Source organism: Anopheles arabiensis, chromosome 3, assembly GCF_016920715.1.
Source record: "Anopheles arabiensis isolate DONGOLA chromosome 3, AaraD3, whole genome shotgun sequence".
In the NCBI taxonomy this organism is placed as follows: Eukaryota; Metazoa; Arthropoda; class Insecta; order Diptera; family Culicidae; genus Anopheles; species Anopheles arabiensis.
The window spans coordinates 12807825-12821002 of NC_053518.1; the positions used below are offsets into that span (position 1 = coordinate 12807825).

The following is a 13178-nucleotide window of genomic DNA, read 5'->3' on the forward strand; positions in this document are numbered from 1 at the left end:
ACATTTAGATAGGAATCACCCTACTCCGGCGGGCGGCCATCCTGCCTTGTCCTTTTCGACTCACAAACTTGTCTTCGGTGTTGTGCTGGTGTTGCCCTGCCAGACTACAACATGGGGTGGGGCACATTCGGAGACGGCCCTGCGAGAGAAATCCTTCATCGGTTGCTTTGACGCTGACTTACGAATTTCCCGGTTGTTAATCTTCACTAATCTGTGTAATTTATCTTTTGACTTTTATAACCGGAAAACTCGAGCACGAACTGCTTGCACCACAAAAGTTTCACCCTCCCAACACAAAAGGTCCTTTTGGGTTCGTTGTTGGACCGAGCTCGCAGTGAGCTGGAACGGGCCAGATTGGCTTTCCACGGTAAACTTTTCGGCACATAAAATGTGCCCCGAACGATGAAAACATCGAACCGGAAACCGGCAAGCGTGACTAGCTTTGCGAACCCCCAAAATGGACGACTGTCCCTTCGGGGGAGCTTGCAGTTGTCTTCGAGTGCGTCCCTTTTCTATACTAGTTTGGCCACAATATTAACCTTGTTTGCACACATAGAGATACATACACACACACTCACAAAAGCCCGCCGGCCCAAAAAGCTGGTGGATACTTCAGCAGCTTTTGGAGCACTTCTAGCCACACCGCTTCCTCTGTGCTCCCAGTTGTGGATTCTCGAGAAAAGTTTTGCAACCATTCTAACGGTACGAAACTTCTTCTCGCAAGCCATCGCACCCTAAAGGAAACGGCAAACGGTCCAAAATGGCTACCAGCATTGAAGATTTCTCAAAATTAGATCCAGATAACTGTACCGTGCTCTCGAGACCATCGCCACCACCACCTAACTGGGAATCAGCCTTGTTCTGTTCTGTCTACTAGTGGCCGGGTTTAGCATAAGTATGTGTTGGCGTGACGATAGTGTGCTAGTGGTGGCTTTCGATGAGAAGGTGTAAAGTTTGGTGTCTCCGCTATTTATCGGAAAGGGCTGCCAAAAAATCCCTTTGCTCGCTTCCCATCCCGGCTCTGGTTTTTACTAATAGCCCACGATAGAGCGAGTGCTTGGGTTTGGTGGGACCTGGGCGGCGGCAAGTCACTCGCTTCGGTAGCCTGGCAATCAACGGCAGAGTACCCCCGGTTCGAGTAACAAACTGCTCTGTGAAAGTGTTAACAATTATGAGAAACAGTGGCTTCTAAGCTGTTGATGGGAGTTGAGAAACTGTAGCCCGAGATCAAACCGATCTGCTGCAACTACCTGCAGAGCGGGGTCCGCTTGTTGGTACGGTAGCTCAAAGGTGTAAATTCATCCACAACAAATGTATGGTGAATAATGTGCTTTGTGTTGTAGAATGGCTTGAATTTTATGAAAAAGTTAAATTGACGAAAGATAAAACGTTAATAAAGAAGAAAACGAAGAAGCGTTTGAACTTCAAGCGCCAATCGTAGCTCTTTTCATAAATGATTTTGAATAACGAACTTCACCATCAGAAAACCCAAAACAAACTTCCGTTCCATTAGTATCAGTAACAGTTTTTCAATAAACACTTATGCACACGATCTTATTGAAGAGCTCTATAATTTTAAGTTATGAAGGTTCATCTTTGATGGGTGTATGAGAATTCTGCTTTATTGCTTCCGTTGTATATTTTAGTTCTAATTCGAAAGCTTATCTCGCGCAGGATCACTGTTTTGATGTATAAAAAAGGTGTATGAAGGTGGGCTCGTCCGGGATTTGAACCCGGGACCTCTCGCACCCTAAGCGAAAATCATACCCCTAGACCAACGAGCCCGTTGAAGGTTGAGGTGATGATAAGCAAACAGTATGCTATGAAAACACAACAAGATTGCTGTCGTGATTGTAAACTTTCACCATGACCTCACCGTATTAACAACAATCACGTATAGGAAATGTTGTTATTTATTGTTTAATTTCAATTTATTTCATTTTAGAAGATGCTGATGATGATGATGATGATGATGATGAGGATGTTGATGATTTTTTCTTGAGGTAACTTGATCCATTTTTGTGTAAATGGTACAACTTTTTGAATTTGCCTCAAATGTAAGATTATTTGCATTAATTATGAAATATGGCTATAAAAAAGAATTTCATAAAAGCAATTGTTATATAAAAATAATATTCAATATACTATACTGCTCTAATTAATAGAGTCATAAATAGTTTGTTAAATTAAAAATATATTGATAACAATCTTTTTGAAGCTGGAATGTAGTAAAAAAAAGCATTTTGAATGCTTTGCTTAACAAAAATACAACAATTACAAAAAATCTGAACACAAAATGCTCACTTGTTGGAAAAAGTCCAACACGGTAGGGTCGTAATATAAAAAAATAATTAAATGATTGAAAAACTACACAACACACATGGAACTGTCAATTAAAATGAACAGCATTCTGCAAAAAGTCGAGGCTAACTTATGTAACTGACTGTAACTTTCAATAATTTTCTAATGAAATATGCAAATTAAAAGTATACAAGACCGATACAAAGTGAATATGTTTAGCATGTATCATATCAGATACAATACAATGTTTGATGATCTTAAAAAATTAAATTATAATTTCACTCACAAAATCGAAATATCACAAGCTATAATATCATGCTATTTCTTCGAAAAAATATATATTTAGTATGTAGATATTTAAATAAATCTAATAAGCATACAACATAGAAGAAAAATATTGGTAAAAATTAAACATCACAAGGATGACTCATCAACAAAAATCTACTAATCAATTCAATTTGAACCACCTTCCACACATGAATTCATCAATGGAGATCAGGTAAAACGAAGCTTAAATCATTCTAACAAATAATCGAGTGTAAACAATACGTTTACACAAGCCAGAAGTTAAATTTAAATTCCAACAGTAGTAAAACATACATAATCTAAATGTTTAGGGCTGGTCGGAGATCAGCAAACGGCTTGCTTGATGGGGATACCAAGAATGTTGTTTGCTTTAATAACATATCACATGCCCTTATTCAATTTACTCAATACTTCGATTTTGTCCTACTAATCCAATTATTAGACATTTCCAGATGTATTGCCATGTTGGTTTATTACTGTTTTAAACTGACAGCGTAATGTCAGATGCACAGTAACACTGAAAAGGTATCCTTTATCCACAACCCTAAACAATCCCGCAGATAAAAGAGCTTATGTCCTAGTTTTAATTATTTCTTTACAACACATTTACAGCCAACCCTTGCCTTGTCGTAAAATCGTAACCTGAAAACTAGGCCACAATTGGGTTCAACCTCACACACTCCTTCAAATATCAATCACCAGAACTTCATCGAATCAAATGTACAATGTGTCTATCCAAACCCAAACTTCCCCATCCCATTCGGCATATATGCGTATGTGGGTCAGGCAGCTGAAGTTTAAACTCATCTATTCCGTATCCCTTTGCCCCGAAAAGGGTCCCGATGAAATCAAGATCTTTTGCGCTTTCCAAAAACAGGGCCACCTTTCGCTTCCCGAAACAGAAATGGCGCTCATAAATGTATTAATGATTTTATTTGTTTAGCTGCCATTCTAATTAAACTTTGTCCATTACCCGCACGAGGTATCGGTGTTACGGTGGGCCGGTGTACGTCGTAAAACTGTTCCTTCTGGTGCAGAGCGTAAGGACGACCGTCCTGTCGCCACCGTGACGCACATGGACACACTAAACACCGGCAGTATAAAATGTAAATGTGGATCCCACAATTTATGACACTGCCGATCGTGCCATGTGAGGTCGGTTTTTGAAAATTTATTATTCCAAAATCGTAAAACTGATCACCAAAAGGCTCGCTCCTACTGTTTAGATTCCCATGAGGAGCCAGCGCGCTGCATTCGGTTCATTCGGTTTATCCAGCGCCCAAATCAGGCTCACGACACGCCGCGAGAACGATACGTGAAGCCGCCCGCGACTAGACAAATGTCCGTGGCAAATTGAGCCACTTTCGGTTCAGCATGTCGAACTAGAGGCTCCACTCTATACACACACACAGGAACACTGTTGGTGGCCATGGCGGGAATTTGTTTCATTTGTTCCATCACTCCAACTTCACATCACATGGTGGCAGTAGGCGAAGTGCCCAGTCAACGTAAAGCCACCGTTGACGTTCGCAACGGCATAAAACGGCGCTGCTGGCCGGGCTCAAGTAGGCCAGAAGCCACAAAAGCTAGGAAATTTAATTAATTGGCTCACATTAAGCGCATTGCATGCGTTCGTTTGATAGGGCTTTTTTAGTTTTTATCTTCTCGTTTGACTTACCAGGGTGCCTCACGGTTTCATTATACTTCCAACGGCGTGCGGAATACACTGGAAAAAACCCCTAATTCAATAACGATCACAAATGACCGAATATTTATTCTTTCCTGCTTGGCTGCCCTTAATCAGGCATCGTCCCGACGCATCTGCGTAGTAGGCGATCAAACCACTGGTCTAGTTTCCGACCCGACCTGGAAGCAGCCTGATGATGGGGGATCTACCGCTCGTTACGAGATCTGGGCTTACTAATGGTATTAATATTTTCCAGAAACTGTCAAAACACACTTTTTTATCCCTCTTGTTCCCGCATTCAATCGAAAATTGGAAGGTGTGATCTATGTTATGTTAAAACAATAGATAATTTGAATTATACCAAGAATTTTGTGTTCAATTAAAGAATGTTTCTGGCTACAGGAAAGTTTTTATTTAGAAAAATAATCCATAATTAAGAATTTGCAAAAATTGCAGAGACATAAGTGAATTTTGCTCAAAAGTCTTGAATAAGTATACAATTTTTTTAAACATGGAATATTCTTCCTATGAAACCTTGAGGTCTTATAATATTCCTTTTATTAAATATTGCATTATCAAAAATAGTTCCTTTTAGTATGTCCGTGAAAAGCATAGAATCAACAATCACAAATCTTTCTACTAAAAGATGATATTGTTCAAGCCAAAACACTTTCATAAGAAAATCATTTTCTGTTCTCTGTTTAAGTTTTTTTTTTTGTTTAACAGTATTTCGTTCTTAATTTCAGCGAAGTTTACTGTTGGGTGTGAAAAGTTGAATATCCATTATTACATAACGAATATTGCTAGTTTGATCTAAAAATAAGTATAAACTTCACCTCCAAAACTATAAATGCTGTCAAACGTAAGGTAGCATCAATCCAACATTTCTCTCAAGTTTAAACCTCATATCATAATGCAAAATCCTATGCTTGTTTCAACCGTTTTCCGTTTGAAAGAATTGCACCAAAGAAGCTAATCGCCAAGAAATGTGCTCATTTATTTGAACCATTTTACTCCGCATTAAAATCGAATGACTGCATCAAAACAAACAAACCCTACCAACGACAACTTAAAACAAAAAAGAGATAACAGTTAGAGGAAAAAAGTTTTACTACAAAAACAAATCACCGCCACCCCTTTTTGTGCTACCCTCGCAGTTCCTACTGCTCGTCCGTGTCGCGCACACCAATCCGCTGTAATTGGAAACAAATTTGTCGGATGTGGCTGATTCCACCCTCCGGCCCTGCTCAGCATGGTGGTGGCCACATGCGTCACCATATAAAAATGGACCATCGCATAATCGCCGGTGGGTGAGTTCTATTACATCGCTACCCCCTTCCACCCGATCCTTCCCTTCCCGCCCAGTACGTCCGTGTGAGACCGCAAAACAGAGCCGGCCACAGTGCAAACAGTTCGCCCGTTTGCCCTTTTATGATGATCCTGTTAAAGTGATTATCATAAAAGTTATCATAATTCTATTATCTACGGAAGATTTGACTTTCCTTCCACCTTCCAGCTGGGTGCTTTCCCCTACGACTTTCGTCCACACTGCCCGCACGCAAGAGCACATCACACGTTTTGCGCAATCTCAGCACATCGTGAGCCAATCGAACAAGCAGATTCCCGTTTAAGGGTGAGAGGGGTGAATTGCAGCAAGAAAAAAAAAAAGACGCAAGAAAAACGTGTCATCCAAAGGGGACAACAATGTGATGAGAAATTGCGCCACCCTCTCGTTAAGCGGGAGAGATAATAAAAACCGACGGCCACGGCTTACGGCACGAGCGATTCGTTCTGCGCGCTACCCTTCATTAGTCATATCGTTGGGAATTGTTTTACGGTTCACTTCTGGGCGAGGTGATTTGTTTTTACTGTACACGCGCGGGGGTGAGAAAAGAAGATGCGCAAGGACAAAAAAATGGAGCACACGATTTACCCTTGGCGTATCTTTTTTGTGTGTGTGTGGCGTATCCTCGCTGTACTACTGTCCGCACCGGGAAAAAGGGATTCTTTGCACCGATTTGTCCTTCATTTCATAAATTCGGATTAGAACCATCATGCTGATGGACCATTACGGCATGTTAGGGTGGATGAAAATTATCCCTATCCCCGCGGTCCGCAGCCCGCACTGCACGGTGCACCCCGTAAGCCTGTTAGAGTGTGTAATCGGTGGATGAGAGTGTGGTTTAAAAATTGATAAATCTTAATCCACAATTTGAAACTGTCCAACGGGAGCTATTTATCATCGGGAATGTGTACCCTCTGGCATATGTTATGTTTTAGCCACTAATTGTGTAGGAAGGTTTCAAGTTTGTTTTCAACATTTTATGACATTATGTAGGCCCTTTTATTCGACTTTTTTACAAACACGAGTTAAAAAATGCAAAACAATATCTTTCCTTTTCTGCTAGTCTAGTCTTGTGTTATTTTACTACTACTATACATCAAACGCACAACAAACATCACCTTTTCACTTGGCTTTGAAGTTGAACATTGCAGATGAACGTTTAACTCGTAAAAATATAGTTTATGAGGTTGTGCACATCAAACAGGAGGCAAACATCGCTCACCACCCAAGAACTTGAAGCGTCTTGTTCCTATCCAGGCGCCGAGTTGATGCGCCGCTTATGAAGTCGTTTACTAGATCAAAGGCGGTGTGCGAATAAAATCAGACCTGATTTCACCCAAATTAAATAAACCATCCGCGTTACAAGCATCGCCTTTCTGTGAAATGAAAACGAGTCATTAACCGGTCATTTACGGCAGCCCATCTTGAGTTACAAAGCAATCCTGTTTACGGTTAAGTTTGGATAGAGTTGAACAGTTCTTTTTGATCCTGAATGATCAGACGCTTCTATAAAAAATTCAAATGATTTCGTTCGCCTGCAATGTAATTCGGAAAAGCCATTTTATAAAAGACTGATCTTTCAATACATACCGACTGCAGATGCGTTGTTGTAATGCATTATTTTTATTATATTGAATAATGTAACAAATATATGCTTATTGCCACCATTAACATTTTGCAGTTCACTCGCTCCCTTTATCGTTCCATTAACGATTCTCCACCGTGTGACTATAAATATGAACAAGGTAGGGTGAAAATGTGTCAAACTTTTGTGCACCTCATTTAACCGTCAACGGCTACCGGGGTGGATCATATTAACGATATGGGGAATGTCGATATCCATAAAAATTAAACGGTTTTTTTCTCTGATGTTTGCATATTCATATGCAAAATGTATCCATCCTTTGGGTGACAATTTACGCTGAAAAACAAACAGAAAAAGAACTTTGAATGACTTTATGTTTGGATCTGGATCTTGGAGAATTTGTAAAAATGACGAGAATGGAAGATAGCTCCAACAGCGTTATGTTACAGTAATTTATCTAAAGTACAATAACGAGCCGGCTGCAATGTTTATGTTAATTGTTGAGGGTACCTTGTTTAATTTGTTTGGTGTTGTGTTTACAAAATGATTTATTTAAATAAACCATTTTTTAAGACATAGTATTAATATTAAACCAATTGCTTACTCCTAAACATATCCACTAACTGGTCCATGTTCAGTACATTTGTTTGGAGTCCAGACATAAGAAATTTGCTACTTTTCTGCCCAAGTAACAGAGACGTGAAGTGTTCTAATTGGAAACAAACTAATCGTGAGAACCGTAACAAATCCAATGGCTTACCTTATACATTAACCAGATATCTTTTCATCAATGTTTTCACTTGTCTCTTTTTTAGTTTGCTTCTATACGTATCATTAATCGGTGGGTTATAAGTTCAGAATAGTGAAATACAGTGAATAGCAAAATCAAATGAATTCAACACTGGCACCTCCTACACATGTTTGTTTCGAAGCTCTTTGTGAAAATCCAACTCCAAATTCAAATTGAGAACACATTCCACGATTTCGAGCCATATCAACTGCGTTACGCCAATTAGCTCGTAAAAATCTTTTCACGCGCACCATTCACCGCACGTGTTAGATAGGACGAATATCTAAACGACCCCCTTTGATGTTTGGTTCAGGCTGGCATAGGATTTTACAGCCGTCAACATGCGTACCAAATCTACCGCGCGGTCCATTTCGAGCGGGGCCGAGAATGGCACAAACCTCCCGCTACTGGTTCGGATAGTTAATCCGTGCTCAAGGGTGGTCCCTGTTATGGAGTTTTTTTTATGAAATAAGGAGAACGATTTTACAATCCTCTTGACCATCGTTGTTATCTTTATATACTTTATGAAGAAATATGTTTAATGTTTATCAATTCTATCGTTTGACGTTTGATGTAAGGAAACATAGATTTTGGGTTATATTTATATTGAAGTATAATTAAGCAGTAGCATAGATTTCTTGTGCAAAGCTGATTAAATTGAAGTATTTTTCAAGATGTTAGTAAGCACAATTTAATGGCTAGGTATTTCAATTTTATTCGAAGACACCTGCTTGGCTAACACTTCAAGCGAACAATTAAAATCTCTTTCCACACAATCAATTTCCCATAAAAGTGAGATAACAATCCTAACACAAACTAAACCCACAATGCATGATACATGCAAGATCCTCACGATCAGGTGTAAACTCTTACCCAAAATAAAGAAAACGATCAAAGTATTGTTCCTTTACACAAGTCTAGCTTAGGAACACACACGAGGCAAAGGCTTTTATGATGAACATAATTCAATTTGTTTATACATAAGAGTTAGGATCGGCGGAGGAGATTGCATGAAAGAGAGTTCAGCAATAATACAAGCAATGCCATAATTAGAGTGCCATAATTTGGCGGCCATCAACGCGTTGGTTGGTGTGCGTGAGAGGGCAACGGATGAAAGGTGATCGCCCGAACAGCGGGAACTTCTCTTCCACGAACGGCAACGGCAGCGATCGGACGCGCGCAATCCGTCTAGGTTTAAGTTAGTCGTTAAAATAAATTTATGTGAAGAAAAATACCGCAACGTCCAGCCCTAGATTGATCATATGGTGCCGTGACCAGGATTGAAAACCTTTTTCGAAAAGCGCTAAGTGAAAAGATTTATTCGTTGAGCATTTTTTTGTTTCGTTTTGTGATTTAGTGCGTACCGTGCAAAGGAACTATCGTTAATACGTGTTTGAGTGTACGAACTTTGGCGGCCAGTAAATGTGAAATTTCAACCTGCAAAGGGACAATCGTGCCGTTTATTACTCGTCATTGATTGCGTGTCCGCGTCTCCGTCGTATTCAGTCCGTTGCCAACAAGACAGACTAACTACCGCCTTCTTCGGCGTCTTGCCACGGCCATCGTAAAAGCTATAAGAAGCGTTCTACCGCAGCCATCGCGTTTTTGGATACAATTCAGCGATTCACCGCAGTCGCGTAAAAAAAGCTGTGAGGCGTCTTGCCTTTATTATAATATAAGATTTCGTTCGTCTTTGAATCGTGTAACGTCTTGTTACAAAGAACACTAAAGTTAAGTTACTGTCCAATCCGTTGAACATTAGTGTGAGAAAACGTCAGCTTATCTTCCGTGTCGCAACCGGTTGTTTTCGCGCGTGTGATATCCGTCTTCGTAATCGTGTGTTTCCCGCCAGTCGCAGTTTGGAACAGCCATCCGTCATCATCTGTGTGTGTTTCCCTGCCATCGTCATTGCAACTGTTTTCCCGAATCCTGCCATCTCAACAGGTCAAGTATAAAGATGACCGAAATTGCGAGCCTAAGACAACGGTTGAATTCTTTATTCACGAAGCTGAAACGAAATGAGGTTTTCATAGCGAACTTCCAGCCTGAACAACACAAGCATCTCGTGCCTGTCAGGCTCCAAACGATTGAAGGTATGGAAAAGGAGTTTGAAACGGCTCATACGCAATTGTGTTTGTTAGCGCCCAGTGAAGCTGAGAAGCTAGAAGAAGAGGAGTTGATGGATAATTTTGAGGAAAGGTTCATAGCTATGAAAAGCGCCATGCTATCGCACATGCCTACTCAAACAGCTCAAGCCGTTAGCTCTGAGCTTGGCTCAAGCCACGCTCAAAACCCAAGCCACTCTCCCATTCAAAACCACGTTAAATTACCAGCCATCTCTTTGCCCGAATTTAACGGTGATATAATGCACTGGATGGCATTTCATGATACCTTTGAAGCATTAGTTCATAACAATGCAAGCGTTTTGGATATTCAAAAATTCCATTATTTGAGAGCTTCATTAACTGGTGAGGCCGCTAGATTGATAGAGTCGATCCCATTGTGCGCATCGAATTACTCCATCGCATGGCAGGAGCTCAAGGAGCGATTCTCAAATGAATACCTTCTGCAAAAAATGCACTTTAAGCAAATGTTCGGCATCCCACAATTACGAAAAGAATCGTCAGCTGACTTGCATAGATTGGTAGATGAATTTAATCGGCATGTAAAAATGATTCAAAAGCTAGGAGAGCCAACCGACCAATGGAGCTCAATGTTAGAATATGTTTTGTGCTCCAAACTACCAGCGGAAACTCTTACACATTGGGAAGACAAGGCAGCTAGCATGAAAAAGCCAACATATGAGGCGTTAATAGAATTTCTGCAGAGAAGAATGAAAACATTAGACTCTGTTTATATGAGTAAATCTGCGGATGTAAGCTCTACATCGGTGCCTGCCGTAAGGCCTTCTTCGCATCTTTCGTACTATTCGTACACCGCAAATAATACCAAACGATGTCCTTGCTGTCGACTAGATCACTTATTATGGTACTGTAACCAATTTATGCGACTCCCGCAATCTGAGCGCCTTCAGATAGTGCGAGCGAAGAGTCTCTGCATTAATTGTTTAAGAGTCGACCACAGCATGAAAGATTGTCCTTCGACCAATCGGTGCAAACATTGCAACCAGCAACATCATTCTTTATTGCACTCCTTTGATTTTTGTACGCCGGCAGCACACCCACGACCGAACACTACATACTAGCCCTCAGGTAGCTCCTAGCGCTTCATTTAACAGCACAGCAGCATTGGAAAACGAAAACCGAGCAGCGGACCAACGAGAGGTATTCTTACTCACTACTATTGTCATTGTTGTGGATGCGTTTGGCAATCACCATCCAGCAAGAGCATTATTAGATAGTGCATCACAACCTAACCTAATAAGCAAAAGATTGGCAAAATTAATAGGTCTACCTACTTCCAGATTAGACGTTAAAGGTGCTGGTTGTGCTACGACGAGGGTGCGGGAGTCCGTGTATGCTGAAATTCGATCTCGCACCAGCCAATTTTCTTGTGGAGTAAATTTCCTGCTAATGGATGAAGTAGCTGCAAAACTTCCTTCCCACCACATTAATATAAGCCGCTGGAACATTCCGCCTGGACTATCCCTGGCGGACCCTCATTTTAATCAGGCCGAATCAATAGATATGATAATCGGAGCAGAGCATTTTTACACCTTTTTTCCAACTGCAGAGCGTATTTATCTGGCAGATAAATTACCAATACTGATCAACAGCGTGTTTGGGTGGCTTGTAGTCGGTCCAGCCAGCGAGGAGGTCGTTAATCCTCACTCAAACCCAACACGAGTATCAATGGTTTCTTTAGAAGAAAAAATAGAGCAGTTTTGGAAGGCAGAGGAGCTACATGCATGCGAACCATATTCAGTAGAAGAAAAGCATTGCGAAGAGCTGTATAGATCGAAGACTGGAAGAAATAGTGACGGACGATACGTGGTGCAGATGCCTAAACATCCAGAGTTCTCGATACGCTTGGGCGAGTCAAAAGGCCAGGCGTTGCGCCGATTCTACTCATTAGAAAAGCGCCTATCCCGAAATTCGCAATTGAAGAAGGAGTATCATGCCTTCATGCAAGAATATATAGATCTCGGACACATGCAGCCTGTTAATGAAAATGCGTCAAGCCCAACGAAAACCTTTTATCTGCCTCATCATCCAGTCATAAAGGAGAGCAGTTCCACTACTAAGGTGAGAGTAGTCTTTGACGGCTCCGCGAAAACATCTACAGGCTACTCCCTCAACGAAGCACTATGTGTGGGACCTATAGTGCAAGATGAGCTGTTGGACATTATTTTGCGTTTTCGCACCTATTTTGTGGCCTTAGTCGGAGATATCGAAAAAATGTACCGTCAAATCCTCTTGCATGAAGATGACCGCGCATTAGTGAGAATATTGTTTCGATTCTCATCAACATCACCAGTAAAAGAGTATGAACTGAATACTGTCACATACGGTTTGGCTCCTTCCTCTTTCCTAGCTACGCGCACCTTGCTTCAATTAGTGCAGGACGAAGGAAGCAATTACCCTCTTGCTAGTCGTGCGATTCGCAATTTCTACGTAGATGACTTCATTGGCGGGGCATCATCTGTTGAGGAAGCTATACAGCTCCGATCGGAGCTAACTGGAATGATGCTAAAGGGCGGCTTTCCATTACGAAAGTGGACCTCAAATCGTTTGGAGGTTTTGCAAGAGCTCGATGCTTCTCAAATCGGAACCAAATCATCACTGCAGTTTGATACCGACGAAACTATAAAAGCCCTAGGTGTCTGCTGGGAACCTGAGCGCGATAATTTATGCTTTGCATCAAGCATCAAGCCACTGCAGTTACCCTCTACTAAACGGAGCATTTGTTCGGAGATAGCTCGATTATTTGACCCGTTGGGTCTTATCGCTCCTGTCGTAGTGCGAGCAAAAATAATGATGCAGCAGCTTTGGGCGCTATCGATTGGCTGGGATGAGACTGTACCAGAGTCATTTGGGCTGAAATGGAAAGATTTTTATGAGAAGTTGGAGATTCTGACTTGCTATAGAATCGAACGATACTGTTTCGCCTTACGATCGAATGTGCAACTGCACATATTTACTGATGCTTCAGAGTCGGCATATGGCTCATGCGTTTATGCAAGGTGCGAGGATGCCGAGGGAAT

General features: G+C 41.2%; 1 non-coding gene across 1 annotated transcript; it reads right to left on the reverse strand.

Annotated features, from left to right (window-relative positions):
- Positions 1–1712: 1712 nt before the first annotated feature.
- On the reverse strand, positions 1713–1784 carry Trnap-agg. The gene has a single exon. It is a non-coding gene; the product is annotated as a tRNA-Pro (tRNA).
- Between the last annotated feature and the right edge of the window lie 11394 nt (positions 1785–13178).